This window comes from Rousettus aegyptiacus, unplaced genomic scaffold (assembly GCF_014176215.1).
Source record: "Rousettus aegyptiacus isolate mRouAeg1 unplaced genomic scaffold, mRouAeg1.p scaffold_m13_p_3, whole genome shotgun sequence".
In the NCBI taxonomy this organism is placed as follows: Eukaryota; Metazoa; Chordata; class Mammalia; order Chiroptera; family Pteropodidae; genus Rousettus; species Rousettus aegyptiacus.
Genome location: NW_023416306.1, coordinates 146,380,447 through 146,398,889, shown reverse-complemented (window position 1 = coordinate 146,398,889; position 18,443 = coordinate 146,380,447). Strand labels below are relative to the sequence as shown.

The 18,443-nt window shown below is 31.8% G+C and overlaps 1 protein-coding gene and 1 pseudogene across 11 annotated transcripts in view; one reads left to right on the top strand and one right to left on the bottom strand.

Moving 5' to 3' along the window:
* FUT8 (fucosyltransferase 8) overlaps window positions 1-18,443 on the bottom strand; it is a 265,395-nt gene that overhangs the window by 120,772 nt on the left and 126,180 nt on the right. For 2 of the 11 annotated variants that reach the window (XM_036217870.1, XM_036217866.1), the window contains one exon: window positions 17,162-17,267. The exons of 7 other annotated variants lie outside the window; for them this stretch is intronic. The gene's annotated coding sequence lies outside the window, so the exon portion shown is untranslated. Of the gene's footprint in view, window positions 1-11,209; window positions 11,298-17,161; window positions 17,268-18,443 lie in introns of all 11 variants that reach the window. 2 more of the 11 variants (XM_036217868.1, XM_036217865.1) reach the window with 2 other exon arrangements.
* On the top strand, window positions 11,668-15,084 carry LOC107503244 (annotated as a pseudogene).

The window sequence follows — 18,443 nt, the reverse complement described above, 5'->3', positions numbered from 1 at the left end:
GATTTCTTCTCAGAGTAGGGTGTTTTCAAGTATTTATGAATTCATTCCTGTTTGAGATTCACATACTATCCTTCATCTGCAGAATATTAAATGGATTGAAATGTGTCAGAATTCCTTCTACAAACTTATTTAATTAGTGAAATGACTTTTTTAAGGTAGTATACATTTAAATGATTCATTTATTTTGGTATTTACACAGACTCTTTGGGCTATATCTGCTTACTGTTTCTATAATAAAAATAGATATATAATTTTTCAAAGTAATTTCTTGAACCTGGAAGTTAGAATATATCACCACTAAGACCAGGAGCTTTAATGGAGCTACTGTAAGGTTTAAATGAGGTTTATATAAAGCATTTACTATAATACTTGACATGTAAGAGGTGCTCAATAAAAGTACTTCTATCTTAATGCTGACAAGATATGGAGATTAAAAATATGGGTGCCAGAACTGGAAAAACCTAGACTAGAGTCTTGGTTCTGCTACATTAGAGATAGGTAACCTCACAGAGCTTCAATTTATCTGTAAAAGGAAAATAATACATACTGCCTCTCCCACAAAATACTGGGAGAGGCTTAAAATAATCTATGGGAAGCACTTTGCAAACAAGTAGTTATTACGCCATATATGTTAACAGTTACATTATTTTATAGACCCAATTATGTTTTATATAATTTATGTAACATGTAGTATTGTAGGCAATTTCTAAAATGGCTCCCTATGATCCCTGTGTCCTGTATTCACACCCATATATAATCTCCTCTTCCTGTGTGTGGGCTGGACCCAGTGACTTGCTTCTTAAATAGGATACAATAATAGGATTTCACTTCTGAGATAAGATTCAAATGACTGAAACTTCTGTCTTGCTCATATTCTCTCAGCTTATTCACTCTGATATATAAGCTACCATACTGAGAATTCTATACCAAATGAAAATATCTCTCAAAAATAGACTTTTCCAGAAAATAAAAAACCTAAAAAATATTGTGCCAGCAAAACTGCACTATAAAAAAATATACAGCATGGTTCTTATCAACATTTAGAATGTAAATCATCTAGAACAAATCTACTATGTTATTTTACCTAAAATCTATATAACACCATAATTCATTCACTCATCCATTCGAAAATACTTATTGATTCCCTACTACATAAAAGACACTGTTCCAGGCGCTGGAAGTTATAGCAGTGAACAAGACAGACAAAAATCTCTGCCTTGAAGAGGTGACAGACGTTAAGCAGACTTATTGTAGTGATCATTTCACAATATATACAAATATTGAGCCATTATTTTGTACACCTGAAACTAATATAATGTTATGTCAAAAAGAAAATTATCTGGTAGAAAGAAAAAATGTCGAGTGTTGAAAAAAAGAAAAAATTTAAAGCAGCCACTATTTACAGCACTTATCTTCAAAAATAGAGTATTATAGCCTTCACCACAGCAGTGTTACCTTATAGTAACAATCATCATGAATTGAAAACATTTCAGGTGATAAAATTCAAATAAAAGTCATCCATCATCATTAGCAAGAAAATAATTTATTGGCTTCAGGGCAATTGGAAATCTACAGGTATTTCTCCATTTGGGCATTCAGCTTGAAAAAGGATTTCTCAGAATAAAACTTGTCATCAAACTTGAAGCAACGTATGTCGAAAATAAGCTTAGTCATAGACATGTAGAATTACCAAAGTATTTTTAAATATAAATAAACCGTAATTTGGAGGAGAAAAATAGGCATGGGGATAAAGTACATAACAAGGTGAAAAGAATTTCCAGGACCTTATTATCAGAAAAAAGCATAGCTAGGACAATGGAACAACATTCTTTTACAAGTACTAAAAGACAAACAAATGGCAAAACTATCCTTCGCTATCCAGTGAAAATATCTTCAAAAGTAAAAGCAGGCTTCCGTGAAAGTCAGTTTTCATTTAACTAGGGTAAATACCAAGGAGTGGAATTGTTGGGTCATATAAAAAAAGTATATTTATAAGAAAATGCCGAACTGTATTCCAAAGTGACTACATCATTCTGAATTGTCACCAGCAATAAATGAGAATTGCTCTGTAATCTCTGAAGCGTTTGATATTGTCAGTTTTTTTAAGCAATTTTAATAGTTGTATAGTCATACGCAATTTAGTTTCAATTTGCATTTAATTTTCCATATAACACATGACAATGAACATGTGATCATCTTTTCATATATTTTTTTCCATCAACATATCTTCTCTGGTGAAGTGTCTATTGAGATTTCTTGCCCATTTCTACATTAGACTGTTTATTCTTGAGATTTCAGTTCTTTATATGTTTTGGATACAATCATGAGATATGATTTTCAAATATTTTCTCCCAGTCTGTGACTTGCCTTTGCATTAACAGTGTCTTACACAAAGAAAAAAAGTTTTAATTTTTTAACAATATAATGAATTGATTTTTTTTTTTTTTTTTTTTTTTTTTTTTTTTACAAATTATGGTTTGGGTATTATATCAAAAAATTCAATGCCAAATCCAAGGTGACATAAATTTTCTCCTGTGTTTTAAGAGGTTTTCACTTTCGGTTTTAAACTTAAAAATACACTTACCCAAAATTCCTACTCCTTAGATATAAACCTAAGAAAAATGAAATCTTATGTTCTCACAAAAACTGATACTCGAATATTTATAGTAGCTTTATATATAACAGACAAAAACAGGAGGGAAAAAAATTAAGATGGCCTTCAACAGGTGAATGAATTTAACTATGATATATCAAAAACAAAGGTATACTATTCAATAATAAAAAAGAAAAAAGCTCTTGACCTTCTCAACGAAATGGATAAATCTTAAATGTATTTTTCTAAGTGAAGGAAGAGAGAACCAAAAGCTGCATATTGTGTGATTCATTTACATGACATTAAAGGAAAGGGAAAACCAAAAGATGAAGATAAATAAGTAGTTGCCAAGGGCTGAAGGTATAAGGAGGGGCTGATAACAAAGAAATTATAGGGAAAATTTTTGCAGTAATGGAAAATTCTAAATGATACTAAAGATCATCATCTCTGTGATATTCATCCCAGAACTTCTAATTCCAGTCTAGTAACCAGAAAAATACCAAACACAAATTGGGAGATGGTTAACAAAATACCTGGCCTATAGTCTTCAAGATTATCGAGGTAATAAAAAATATAAAACAACTAAGAAATTGTCATAGAGTAGGGAAAACTAAGGAGATATAAAGATTAAATGCAACACAGTTATCTTGGATTGGTTTTTGGAAGAGAAAAAGGATACTGTGGAAAAAAATGGTAAAATCCAAATACGGTCTGTAGTTCAGGTTAATAATATTGCACCGCTGTTAATTGACTTTGACAAATGCACCATGGTTATGTAAGATGTTAACATTAGGGAAACCTGGGCAAAGAGTGTATGGACACTTTGTGAACTTTTTTGCAAATTTTATGTAATTCTAAAATTATTCCCAACTAAAATGTTTTTAAAAGAAAAAGGCAGAAAACAAAAGCTTAAAGACGCTTGTTGCCAGAAGATATACACCACAAGGTATATTTAAAAGAATGTTTTTCAGGCTGAAAGAAAATGATTGCAGATGGAAACTTTGAACAATGAATTTAAACAGACATGTTAAATGTATGGGGAAGTATAAATAAAATTTTTCTCACTTTTAATTTCTTTTAAAATAAATTTGATTCTGTACAATTAAGATAATGACAAGTATTATAAGATTTACAGCAATGTCGTAAAAAAGCATAAAAAGAAAGGATATGGTTTTAAAGTCTCCACATTGTATTTCAAGAGGTATGATAGTATTTGAAGTTTGTTGAAACAGGTAAAAGGTTCATAATGTAAATTCTACCAATGTAATATAAAACAGGGAAAAACTGATGAAACCAAAAATGAGTTCCTTGAAAAGATCTATAAAATTGATAATATTCCAGCTGAATTCATTGAAGGGAAAAAAGAAGATGTAAGTTTCCAACACCAGAAATGAAAAAGAGAGCATCATTACAGATGCTACAAAAGGATATAAGGGAATGCTATGTACAACTTTGGGTCAATAAAGTCTGACCCCAAATGAACACATTTCTTAAAAGAAACGAGCTACCAACACTCAATTGAGAATAAATAGATAAACTGAATAGCCTAATAACTATTAAAGATGTTAAATGTGTATTTATTAACCTTCCCACAAAGAAAACTCCAGACACATATGGCTTTAGGTGTGAATTCCACTAAGCATTTATAGAAGCTATAACAGCAATTCTCTATAAGTTTTTCTAGAAAATGGAGAAAGAAAAAAAGTTTGACCATTCCTTGCAAGGTGAAATATATACTTATTATATAACTCAACAATTCTACTCTTAGGTATTTACATGGGAAATGAAGATACATGTCTATAAAAAGACTTGTACAAAAATGTTCACAGACACTTTGTTTATAAGCATCAAAAATTTGAAAAAATCCAAGTATCTATCAACAGGTTACCCGATAAACTGAGACACATTCAAAGAACGTAAGACTGTTTAGCCATAAAAAGGAACAAACTACCAAACAACATGGATAAGTCTCAAAAATATGCCTGGTGAAAGATGCCAGTAACAGAAAAAGAATACATATTTACACAAAGTTCTAGAACAGAGAAACATACATAGTGACTAAAATCAGACCAGTGCTTGCCACAGAGCAAGCAGGTAACTAATTAAAAAAAGAAATGACAGTTACATGAAGGTATAGATTTAAGAAAAATCATCTAACTGTATACTTAATATGGGTACATTTTGATATAAATTATGCTTCAATAAAGTTGAAAAAAAATTTAAGAAAAAGTTTAAATGATCTTTTTGTGAATGTAACTCAAAATGCCAATAACCGAAGAGTGTTAATTCATTAAAGGGCTAAATTATTTGCTTACATTTTGAATTTCAATGAAATAGATTTTTTTCAAAATCATCATTGTACATTCTTACTTTTAATGTAAAAAATTTGAAAATAATTATTCTGTAGATATAATCAACTTAAATTCAAATGTTAATGGGAAAATTATATTTTCCACACATTTCATAGAGAGTGAGAATCAACTCAAATAACTAGTAATATAATTTGCAAACCACAGAAACACTTTTGAATTTTCTTAGCGGTCTAACCTTCTCTTGGAGCGAAAGAAATGCTCATAAATATTCAAAATAATAATGATTCCTTGAATTGTAATAAATATATATAGTTTAGAGAGTTTTCATTTTTCGAATTTATTTTCTTAACTGAAAAGAGTAAGAAGGAAATTATCATTACAGAGTGTTTCTTGTGGTAACTCAACACAACTGAATGAACTGAAAAATTCAACAGAAAAATATAATCATTTATTCAACAAATTTAATGAATGACTACTAGAATATAGCAGAGGTTAAGCAGACTGTTATATTCTAAAGGCATCAGGTTGATAAAGAGAAATAAAACGTAGAGGAAAGCTAATTATCAATTATAAACAACAATTAAAGATATATAAATATATAAATTCAGTTCAATTCCAGATTAACATACACCCAAGACCATATATTTAAATAGCTTCTCATTTGATCTCAATTCGCTTTCAAATAAAGTATTTTTATAAAATTTATTTAAAATATTTCTTACTGTCCATCCTCCATATATGAGAAAATGGTAGTTTGTAAAACTGTATGTTTATCAATTTAAGAAATAAGGAAAAGCAAGTAAAAATAGTATCACAAATTAAACTGGCCCTGTAATGCTAGTTGAAATCAATTTTTATTTCTATAAAAGCACTTGGTGAAACTAAGCTGAAATGTAGAATGAAGAAAGGGAGGGTGAGAAGGAAGAAGTGGAGGAGAGAAAAGCATGGGAGTGGAAACGAGGGGAGGGCAGAAGAAGAAAAAGAAAAATTTCACATAGTCCCTACAAAGATTATAAAATCCAATTTTCATTCATTACGTATAGCGTCATCTATCATACTTTCACATTGCTTGTCACTAAAGTCACACTATATACACATATAAATTTAAAATGCCAAGCATCTTGAACTCATGAGCACAAAATACTCTTTATTCATTGAAACCAGCGGATAGCTTAGAAATTAATCTTCCTAGTTAATAAAGTACAAACACATAATCACATTTATGAGGTTTCTATCAGGAGTATCTGATTCAACTCAAGATAAACACATCAAGTTGTGTTTACTGATATAATTCATACTATTCAAATGGGTCCAGAAATCTGGCTTGGTATCTTTACCTTCAGCCCTAAATAAATTATTAGTGCCAAAAATGGTAATAATAAATTTAAATGAAATGTATACCTTACCATTTTATTTGATTATCAAGTATATACACAACATATACTTGATTGGCAGGGTGATATAGTAAAAAGAACAACCATTTCAAATCAATCACTAGCTGTAACACATGGGCAGTTTACTCAACTATAAAATGGGAATAATAGTATATCCTCACATAATTGTAAAGATCATGTGAATATATGTAAAAGTGATTTGTAAACTGTACCACAATTTATAAATAGTTCCTATTATCTTTTCCTTATTCATTAGAAACTAAGTATACCAACCTTCTGCCAGTCTCTAGATTATGCCAAGTTCTCACCTATCACAGGGTCTTCATTCTTGCTATTTCTTCTACCTGAACGGCAATTCCTTTGGCTGGTTCTTATAATTTAGATCTCTACTTAAATGTCACCTGTTTTAAGAGACAGTCCCTGACAATTTATATCAATTATGAAGTTATGATACAAATAAGAGAAAAACCAACTCAAAATGACTTTAAAAAAAAGAAAATTTTAATTTCTCAATTGAGAAAATGTGGTTAATTCAATTGCTCCCTGAAATAGTCAAAAATTTCTTTTCATCTTTCTATTCTACCCCCTTAGCATATCAGCTTTTGACCTCAGGCTAGCTCTCTTCATGGTAGCAAGTTGGCTGCCTCAAATCCAGCCACATGTAACTATGTGTAAAAGAACAGCTGGTAATCTCTTCTGGTCTGTCACATTTTAAAGGAAAGGAAACTATGATGGAGGACTCCCCCAGAAGATTTTGCACCTCTTAGCCATAACTTAGTCACCTGTCCCTTGCAAATTCGGTCACTGACAAGTGGAATGAAATCAGCATTATGGCTTAGACTAATAGGATTTATCCCTAAGTGTAGGCTCCAGAACAAAACTGAGACTCTGAAAGCAAGAAAGAATGAAAGAATGACTTCAAGACTCCACAAGAATGCTACACCACCTTATCTTTTTAAAAAAGCACTCATCATCCCTTGTTATTCTCTATCAAAACACTTATTGACTTATTTATTTCCTATACTAAACAGTATTTACCAGTAGAATAGGGACTTAGAATACAGTAAATAAAACAGAGTAACCCCTTTATTAATATTGAACAAATGAAAAAGTGAATGCATGAATATTACCCAAGTGTACGTATATTTAATGCCTACAGTCAAAATTCTAGGCAAAATAAAAATAAAAACCAGCCTTAGAAGAATTAGAACTAAGATCCAAAGTCATTTTCATATGTTTATTCATTTATTTTTATATGCAGAAAATGTCAAAAGTAGATGCTCAGAGAGAAATATATCCGAATATAATTTCAAACCAAAGACTTGCATTCAAGCCAACTGTAAATAAACTGCAGTCTTCAAACATTACATTTAACATTTATAATCTCAAGTCACATACAAATAATGAATAAAGATGTGCAATCTTTCTAGAGAACTCTTTCTAAAGAACAATATAAATTCAAACTTTCAGATTCAAACGGCTCTAAAACTGCTACTGAAAATTTTAATGGGATTCATTTTTAAAAAAAATACCTTTTAATCATCATATAAGAGGCATGAAATCCCTTTAAAGGCTAATCTTTACTAGTACATGTATGAAGAATATTAAAATATTATTGGCTAGTATTTTGTTCAGTAACACATGAGCCAGTTGGGTGGCATAAAGACAATTTATATATGCTAAAATAAGAGAAATTTAAATAAACTGTGGTACAAACTGTGAAATATTATTGCTCAATTTAAAATGTTATCTATGAAGATAAATACACATGATATAATATAGTTAATGCAGAATGTAGAGGGATTTGATGATGTTCATAGGTAGCGCAACACCTTAAAAAATACAAGCTCTAAAGTCAGGAAGAACTGGGTGTAAACCAATATAGCTTTGAATTAGTAAAGAATCAGAGCCTCTTAACTTCTGTGAGCTTGAATTTTTTCTTGAAATGACTATAATAATTCCTATCACATGAGCCTATCATTCTAAGTATGATGATAATAGCTACATTAATATAGTGCTTCCTGAATGCTAGGCAATTTCTTCATTGTTTCACAATTATAATATTATTTAATCTTCTCAACAACCTTATGATGAAAGGGTTATTATCCTCATTTTACAGTGGAAGAAATTAAGGCATAGAGAGATTAAATAACTTTCCTAAGGTCATAAAGCCAGTAAGTGCCAGAACTAAAATCAATGATAGCTGTTTTATTAGTAGTAGTAGTAGTAGTAGTAGTAGTAGTAGTAGTAGTAGTAGTAGCAGCAGCAGCAGCAGCAGCAGTAATAGTAGTAGTAGCAATAAGAAAAACTTGCTGACTACAAGAATTGCAAGAGAAAAAATCTTTTTCTACACATACTTTTTAACCCAAGGCCAGGCGACTATATAACTACAATATGTCAAGTATAATTTGATCCAGAGACTTAAAAGCCTCAACTTTCCTTCTCAAATTGCATGCTGTTAGGATAACTAGATAATACAAACTCCATCTGACTTCATTTTTTAATATTTAAGGCATGGTGAAGTGACTTCATTCCAGATCAAGATAGAGAAGACACACTTGTCCCTATCCCTTCCACTGAGAAACACCTAAAAACCCTGGGCATTCTATATAAAACAAATACAAGACTGTGAAAAGTGGAAAGAAAAGGCAGACCTGCTAGATAGAGATCCAGGGACTAAAGGGACAACATGTCAGTGAGTTCCCTGAGTTTTCTTTTTTCTTCATTTTTCCCAGAAGAAAGAAACAACAGAAAGAACAAAAATATGGGTAAATATAACAGACTTTCCCTTCTCGAGTTTTGCACATTGTTTTACAGGTGACAAAAGAAGTATAACACTGTGACGGTTTTAAGTACATGCACAGGAAATATTTAAGGTGTATAAACGAAAGAAGGTAATGAAACTTACATAGGTAAAGTTTCTACACCTTACTCAAACTTGTAAAATAGCAACACCAATAGACTGTGGTAAGCTATATATTTTTAATGCGATACCTAAAGCAACTAATAAAACATCTATATAGATACAAACATTTAACAATAATAGTCATTAGAGGTTTAACAGAGAGTGAGTTTTAGAGTCAACTGGAACAATGTTTGCCCATTTCCTCTACTTTCCAGTTGTATGACTGTACCAAATTACATAACTTCTTTAAAAATTAGAGTTAACAACATTCATTTTGGACCAATCAGGGTTAAAACATATTAACTACAATTATTATAGCTATTATTATATTTTGATTGAGTCAGACTATTAACCCTCTCTATTTAGTTTTGCTAGTTTAAATGAATATAATAGTCTAGAACTTAGGTATGTAAAGTGCTAGTCACAATGACTAGCATATAATATGTATGGACTTGATAAATAAAAACTATGATTATTTATTAGTAAATAAGGAAGTTATTGTTAGCCTTTCCTTAATCCTATTGTCTCTACCAAATATCTTATAACCTCCTTGACATCAATCTTGGCAATGATTTTTTTTCTTATTTGACACCAAAACCTAAGGCAACACAAGCGAAAATAAATAAGTGAAGTACATCAAAAAAGCACTTTCTGTACAGCAAAGGAATCCAACAAAGGAATCCAACAACAAAATGAAAAGGTAACCTATAGGAAGGGAAAAAATATTTGCAAGTCATATAACTGATAAGGGTTTAATATTTGAAATATGTAAAGAATTCATACAACTCAATAGAAAGAAAAACAATCTATTTAAAAAATGGGCAGAGGATCTGAATACACATTTTTATAAAGACAACATAGAAATGGCTAACAGGTGCATGAAGAGGTATTCAACATCACTAACCATCAACGAAATGCATATCAAAACCATAATGAGATACCCCTCACACCTGCTAGCATGGCTATTATCAAAAAGATAAGAAATAACAAGTGTTGGTAAGGATGTGGAGGAAAGGGAACCCTTATGCACTGGTGAGAATGTAAATTGGTGCAGCCACTGTGGAAAACAGCATGGAGGTTCTTAAAAAAATTAAAAATAAAATTACATCATGACCCACCAACTCCACTTCTGGGTATTCATCCCAAGGAAACAAAATCACTATCTTGAAAACATATTTGTACCCTCATGTTCACTGCTACATTATTTACAATAGCCAAGATATGGAAAGAAGTGTCTATTGACATAATTGAAATGTTCAGAAATATATGGAAAGGAATTAATACATCCACAAAGAAAAAAAAAAGGTAAAATCTATATAGGAACCACATTTGATAAATTAAAATGAAATACATAACCTGACCTCAATGGTCTTTCTAGGCCTAGAACTCCACACTATTCCACACTAAATAAAATGAAATCATAAGTTAGGCAACATGAATAAAGAGACTGTAGAATTCTCAACTCTGCCAACTAAACTTTTGTCTATACAAAATTACTGAATTAAATGTGTCAAATTAATTATTTTGGTGTCACAGAAACCATTAAGAAGTGTGGGCCCAGATACCAATACTTCAGAATCATCTTTATGTAAAAGAGTGAAAAAGAATCAATCATTTGCTATGTAGGCTCTAAAATAATCTTTTCTCAACCTCTTCCACAGAAAATGGCTAATTCAAAGTTTTCTAACTTTTTCTCATATTTGTATCATATTTGCCAATCCAAAATTTTGAGGAGACACTTGAACCAAGTGTAATTAATAAGAAGGAATTTACCAGGAAAAAAAAAATCTACATAGTTATAAATACTTCATTTAACAATGGCATAACAAGTTAACAATAGTAACCTATAAAAACTATTAATGTTCTGTACATTACAGAATACCCCAAGACAGAAGTAGCTTAGTTAACAAGATTAATGTTTATTTTTTCCTTTTGTAAAAGAAATCTAGAGATAGGCAATGTAGAGATAGTGGTTGCAAACTCCTCAGGGACCCAAGCTTCTAACTTTCTCTTCCATCATTCCAGGTGCCTGGCTTCCATCATCAAGATCTCCTCATGGTCCAAAATGTTTGCTAAAACTCCAGTTACAACACCTTCAATAAAGGTCAAAAAGAAGAGAAATGAATTGCAAAAAAAAGAGGTTTCTTCCAGCTAAGTTGGTACCCTTTACAAGCACACACATAATACTTCTGCTTTCATCTCTTTTCTCAAAATTTTATCACAAAGCTGAAAAACATAGTCTTTTTTCAAAGGTATCAATGTCCTAAGCAAAAAAAAAAAAAAATCTGCATTCTATTACTAAAGAAGGAAAAAATATATTTTAAAGTTGGATAGAAAAGCAGTAGCCTACATCATATCTCTATCCGTTTTTCACAGTTTCTGAATAACTCTTGATTTGGGGAGAAGTTTTATATCATATCCTTATAAAAGTTTTCTCAGTACTTTCTTGGCCATCTGTGGAGTATGGTCAAACCTAAACTGTACTTAATCACAATAGGTACAGTAAGATTATAATTCTGAAGTCTTACTGGATAAGATTTTTCATCTACTATATCTTCTGTACCAGCTGAGACAGAAAAGTCGATTTGTTTTGTACAGTGATTTAACAGAATGCTGAAACTCACTCTGTGTGTTTTGACCAATTAGCAACAGAGTTCCAGTGTGGTCTCTTCTGTTACAAATTTTGGGTCTATGTTTATTCCATGGACATCTCTGCTACATCATAATTACCATCAATCCCATTGTAGTATCATTGCTTACTAAACATGTTCTGGGTCCTTGTGCAAAGCATTTTATTTACTTTATTTATTCAGCCTCACAACAACCCTATTTTTTAAATTTTTATCTTGATTTGATTGAAGATAATAATAAATATTTACTGAGTACTTACTGTTCAGGCTTACTCAAAGTGTTTTACAGAGAAGTACTATTATTATCCCAAATGTACAGATGAGAAAGAAGAGACAGACAAGTTAGTAACTTGCCCCATATCACACTTACAAAAATAGCAGAGCCAGGATTCAAAGCCTCACAAACTGGCTCCAGAGTCTGTTCAGCTATTACATTAATATCAAATAAACCAGCAGAGTGTAAAGTAATTTGCTTAAGTTCATAAAACCACAAGGAACCAAGATTCACAGCCAGATCCACATAACTATGGAGTCCTTGTTCTCGACTCCAAATGAATCAAAGGAATATGATTTGGCTGATCAAAGGATTATTACTCTTTAGCAATATAATTTGGCTGACCAAGGGGCAGAGTTACAAGAGAACACACTACCAAAATAACAAACATAATCCATGAATTTCAATGATTAGCTATTTAGGAGAATGAAATGTAGTGCGTCCATGTTGCCTAGCCAACACAAGAGGTAGACCAATCTCTTTTATGAACAGCAGACCAAAAACAAAAGCAGCTCTGACAAATGGATCTAGTGACTATCATATATCGGTTTGAATTTTTCTCACAAGTGAATTAGTATCTAAAAGATCTTGAATAATTAGATGTTTGCATTTTACGTTTATCTACTAAAAAAAGAGTAAACACTCTTTTGCTACACCAAAATCAATGGATGTTTTTTGAAGCAATAATTTTTTAAGGGTATCAGAAACAGTCTTTAAAAAATTATAAAAAGTAACAGAATCAAATTCAGACATATTGTGGTCATGCCAGAATTAATGTATTCATAGTTCTCTCACCTATAACCCTGACCCTCATCCCTTGAGAGATATAAAAATTATGGCTATAAATTCCTTCCATATTTTTCCTTAAGATTTACAATATATAATTCTGATATGAGTTAAAAGTGTCTTTTGTTAAGCCTGAGCAGACAGCATACAAATCAAACATCCCCCTAAGAATTTCAAGTATCTTCCAAGAAGAGCATAGATACACAATGACTACCAGGTAAGGTACTTTGCACCTAGTATAGTAACTAAAATGCTGGAAGCACTAATGATAAAAAAACAAAGCTCAAAGCTCTTATGACCTAATGAGTCATATGCATGACAGTCATTAACTCTTTCATGAGCACCTCACATCCTTCAAAAAAAAAAAAAATTAGGCCAGTGTATTGTTCTTCACCAAACACATCTTTTTTTTCATAATTCCAAACTTAAATCTCTATAAACACCAATTTATTTTTACATTCTACTGCCAATTACCAGTGTTTTTCAACTAACGAGAAATTTTAAAGAAATAATGATAGTACTAAATTTACACTATTTCACTGTATCTCAAAAGTTGAAATAGAAAACATTTTTTATTAATAAAAAGCACCTATACTAAGAAAGAGTTTTTAAGTTAATGTTTTTATAGTTATTGAATCTTGGTTTTTATTTTAAAAGGTACCATAAAACAGCCAGCAATCTTCAGCGAGGCACAGAAGTACCAAAAAGAATCAGCTATTATGAAATCATTAGAGTTATACCAACCTTAATTTAATGCATCAGTTGACTGCTAACTAATATTAGATGAAGAGCAGCCAGCAGGTTTTATTTACAGCTATGTGTGGAAGAATAACAGAAATGTTGTTACGAAGATAAATTTAATTAAGGCAACATTTGAAAAATAGATTTTTACAAGTAGTATTTGAATACAATTTGAAATAGGTGAGATATATCACTTGCTAAGAATATCACTGTTCACTTTGAAAGTGTTAAGAGGTCTCTGCTTTCACCCATAAGGAAGTAACAGATCCAGAATTAACTTCCAGTAACAACTAAAAAACTGGACAACTATGTATCTGACCCTGGATAAAAGGCAGCTCAAAATTGATTCCTAAGAAAAGGGAAACAAAATAGGTGAGCCCTATAATTATAAATTACCTGGGCTATCTTTCTGAAAGCATTTTTGAGACTGTGGTATATAGGAGGAGAAACTCAAATGGAATTCAGTGCGTGCTGAGTTAAAAAGAAAGAGATCACTGTACAGAAAGGCCAAGGCAACAATTATTTGGGGGGTAAGTCCCTGAAATGAGAGAGCTACGCCAAGACTGATGCGGGAAAAAATAATAATAGCCCCCTTGAATACCAATCTGTATGTGCATTAAGTGAAAACCCAAAAGGCTAAGCAAAAACAACTTCTTGGAAAGAAAAATTACCAAGTAGCTAAAGCTGAATAATTCCCAGAGCTCATACAGGGCCAAGAATTATTCAAGTTATTATAAGCAAGATGAAGAGTCCTCACTGAATCCTTGGGACATTCAGTAAAGACCCAAGAAGAGAAGTAGGTCTACTTTGTAATGAGGCTAAGAAAGCACAAGAGTAAAGGTTACTCGAGACATGCCCTAGAAAACCTTAAAAAACATTAACATACATGGAAGGGAAGAGGGAAGGAAAGAAACTAGTTGCTGCTGAGCATGTCTCGGAAAAACTCGGTCTCAAAACTCTCCCACCCGTGCAGTTCCACTTTGCACCACGTGCTACTTTACGTTGTGTGCCACCAAGAAGAAATGTAAAGGAGGCAAAAACAAGTGCAGGGTAAGAATGAGAATAAATCTGAGAAAAAAAGAGAAAGAGTTGGTGTATAAAGAGGATGGGTAAGAGTAAGCTCAGGTCATCAAAATGTTGAGGGAAAAGATTATTAGACGCAATGTGTTTTGATAGTATAAAAAGGTTATGCCACATTAAAGGAAAATTGAGAGAAATGATTTGAATAAATATCTCAGATATGGTATTGGTTGACCTGCCAGACCTCATTAGGATAACAAAGCTGATGTAATTTTAAAACAATGCAGATGAAGTTACAAATCTGCAGGCATATGGCAAGGTTCCAAAACATGCTAATGGTCAATAACGAATACATTTGGTGCTAGAGAAGATGATGAAATCCAGTTTGATAATACTGGATATGATGATAAAGACCATAATGATATCTAAATTGAACTTAATGTTTTATATCCCAAGTTTTCTAAGGATTAACCCCAAAGGTGATATGGCTTCCTTGTCCTTTATGAAGTTAACCAGACTTCTACGTAGCTTAGCAATTTAATCTTGGCATCCCTTTCCTAAATGAATATTTCAACTCCTGACGCTCAAATACTCCTGGAAGCAGGTTGTCTTCCTGATTGTTCCCCTCCTTAGATAAAACTTTAACACACGTTAACAAGTAACTTTAAGAAGGAAGTTTTTATTAAGCCCAAGTACATCTGATACCAAAGTCCTGTGTTCTTAATAACTCAAGAAAAAAAAAATAGTCTGTATGAGTAGTATATTAGAAAATTAATGAGAAAATCTCACCATGCAAGAGAAAATGTTTATGGTGTAAAAAATACTGAAATGGGAATAACAGTATCTATCTTGCAGATAAGGAAACCAGAGCATTTAAAGCATTTAAAAGTGAAGAAAGGGGAGGGGAGGTGGGGGAGGTATACTCAGCTAGCAAGTGTCAAAAAGGAATTTCAACCCAGCTATTTGATTCCAGATTCTACTGCAAAGAAGTCTTCCATATCGAGTGTCTTCCCATGTCTAGACCCAGATATCTGAAACTAAAGGGTTCCCTATTGATAAGATAAGAGATAAAAATCTTTGCCATGCCAAGAAAGCTACTACTAATTAATTAATAAGGATTTTTGGAAGAATCATTCTACCTAAAAAGCTCTTGTTTTCTTATGACCTATAATGATGTTTGCAGCTCAAAATATTTTAGTAGTATAAACTAAAAAAAAAAAAGGAAAATTCCTCCAAAATTTCCCTTCACTATTTTGAATCATCCATATTGATCCACTGCTTCACTGCCTACCATGGATTTATCTAGAACTTAGTGTTAAGGATACAATGATGAGCAAGACTGATAATCCTTACTGTTTCAAAGGATCTTAGAATTTACTGGGAAAGCAAAAATGAAACAAAGAATTACACAAATAATTTATGTTTCTAAATATGACCCTGTACTCACCATAGGGCTTTTGAACTTGTCTTAAACACACTTGCCCAAATATCCACCAGAGAGCTCTATCCCTCATCAAATTCAGTTCATCGCTCAACCGTCAACTCCTCAGTGAAACCTTCCCTGACCATTCTATACAAAAATAGTACACTCTCCATTCCAATATTCCCTAATACCCTGCCTGATATATTTACTTTTTGCTAGAACACTTATCACCATCTGACATATTTATTTGCTTGCTTAGTACCTGTATCTCATTAGAATATAAGCTCCATAAGATCAATAATTTCTGTCTATTTTGTTGACTGATATCACTCAGAGTCTAGAACAGTGCCTGTAATATAAAGACACAGGGAGTAATCCAGTAAACAAACTCCTGCTTGGCTCCTTCCTATCTACCATACTTAATTCAAATTAGGCTAAACTGAACATGCCAAGATTTTCCTCTGCATCTCTTAGGCAGGAAAGGGGGTGGAAAGTGCCAAAGGTTCTTTCTGAGACTTCTGCTGTGTTAACAGTATCCCAAAAAATGAAACTAGTCCTTTCAAAACACTATTATTTGAAACAACAACAACAAAAAATCAAACCTAAGTCATTTTCATCTCTCCTTTAAAAATTTTGGCAATCTATCATACAAAGTATAATACCTATAAAAAGGCTACTAAATCCAATTATAATATTCTCTTCTCTTACAAATTCTCCTCTGTCGTTTCTCATCTGCTTCTGCTCTTCAAGATCACTCAAAAGAATAATAAGGCAGTGAGACATCTCTAGCTTTATTATTCAGGAACAAAGGTCAATAATCATCAAATATTGGCCAGCCTCAGAGGGATTCATATTTCACAGTAGTTATCAAATTTTTGTTACATGGAACCAAAATATTTGCAGAACTGAAAGAACTGTATGAAATATTCCTAGAAGTCCATGAATAAAAAATTGTTAAACTAGGTTTCATTTATAAAATTATGTAATCTCCATATGTCTTTCATTCATTATACCAAACCTGGGGCAGGGAGGTGGGGTAGGTGCGGTTAAGTCTTACCAAAAAGTCAGTTTTAAAATTCTTACCCTAGAATACGTAAGAGGTATAAGGGAGGCAGGTGACAGTTTGTTGTATTTTTTAAATGAGTTTCTTATCTTTCTTTCCTCTGATCACTTGTTTATGATGTAAATCCTACAGGGAAAAAAAATTAAAGTCTAAAAAGAACTCTGAAATTTCTCAATAATTTCATTTTCATTCTTGAGAAAAATGTGTATTCTGTTGTTAGATGAAGTAGTCTACAGATGTCAATCACATCTAGTTAATTGGTGGTGCTGTTGAGTTTAAACTTACTGATTTTCTACCTGCTAGACCTTCTATGATAGAAGAGTGTTGGTATATCCAATAACAGTAAATTCATCTTTTTCTCTTATCAGTTTTTGCCTCACATATTTTGATGACCTACTGTTAGGTGCATACACATTAAAGGTTGTTATGTCTTCTTGAAGAACTGACCTCTTTATCCTTATGTAATGCTCCTCTTATCCTTGAAAATTTTCCTTCTTCTGAAGTCTGTTTTGTCTGATATTAATATAGCTACTCTAGCTTTATTTTGATTAGTGTTAGCATGGTGTATCTTTCTCCAGTCTTTTTTCAATCTGTGTCTCCATATTTAAAGTGAGTTTCTGTAGACAATATATAGTTGGGTTTTGCCTTTTGATCCACTTTGAGAGTCTCTGTCTTGTAATTGATGTATTTAGACCAATGACATTTAAAGTAATTGTTGACATAACTGAATTAATCTCTACCATATCTGTTAATGTTTTCTATTCACTGCCCTTGTTCTTTGTTCCTATTTTTGTCTTCCATCCTCTTTCTGTCTTTTGTGGTTTTAATTGAACATTTTATATAATTTCCATTTTCTCTCCTTTCTTAGCATGCCAATTATACTTCTTTTTTCACTTTTTTAGTTCTCCTAGATTTTGTATCATATATTTATAACTAATCCAAATCCATTTTCAAATTACACTATACCACTTCATGGATAGTGCAAGTAAGTTATAATATTCCTAATTTTTCTCTCCCAACTCTTATATCATTGCCATCATTCACTTATATATGTTATAATCATTGAAAATACCATTGTTATTATTTCATGAAATTATATTATCTGTTAGATCGATTAAGAAGAAAAAAAATAAAAGGTTTTATTTTACCTTCACTTATTCTTTCTCTAATGGTTATCCTTTTTTATAATGTAGACCCAAATTTCTGGCCGATATAATTTTCATTCTCTGAAAAACTTCCCTTAACATATCCTGCTAGCAACGAATTCTCTGAATGTTTGTTTGTCTAAGTCTTTACTCTCTT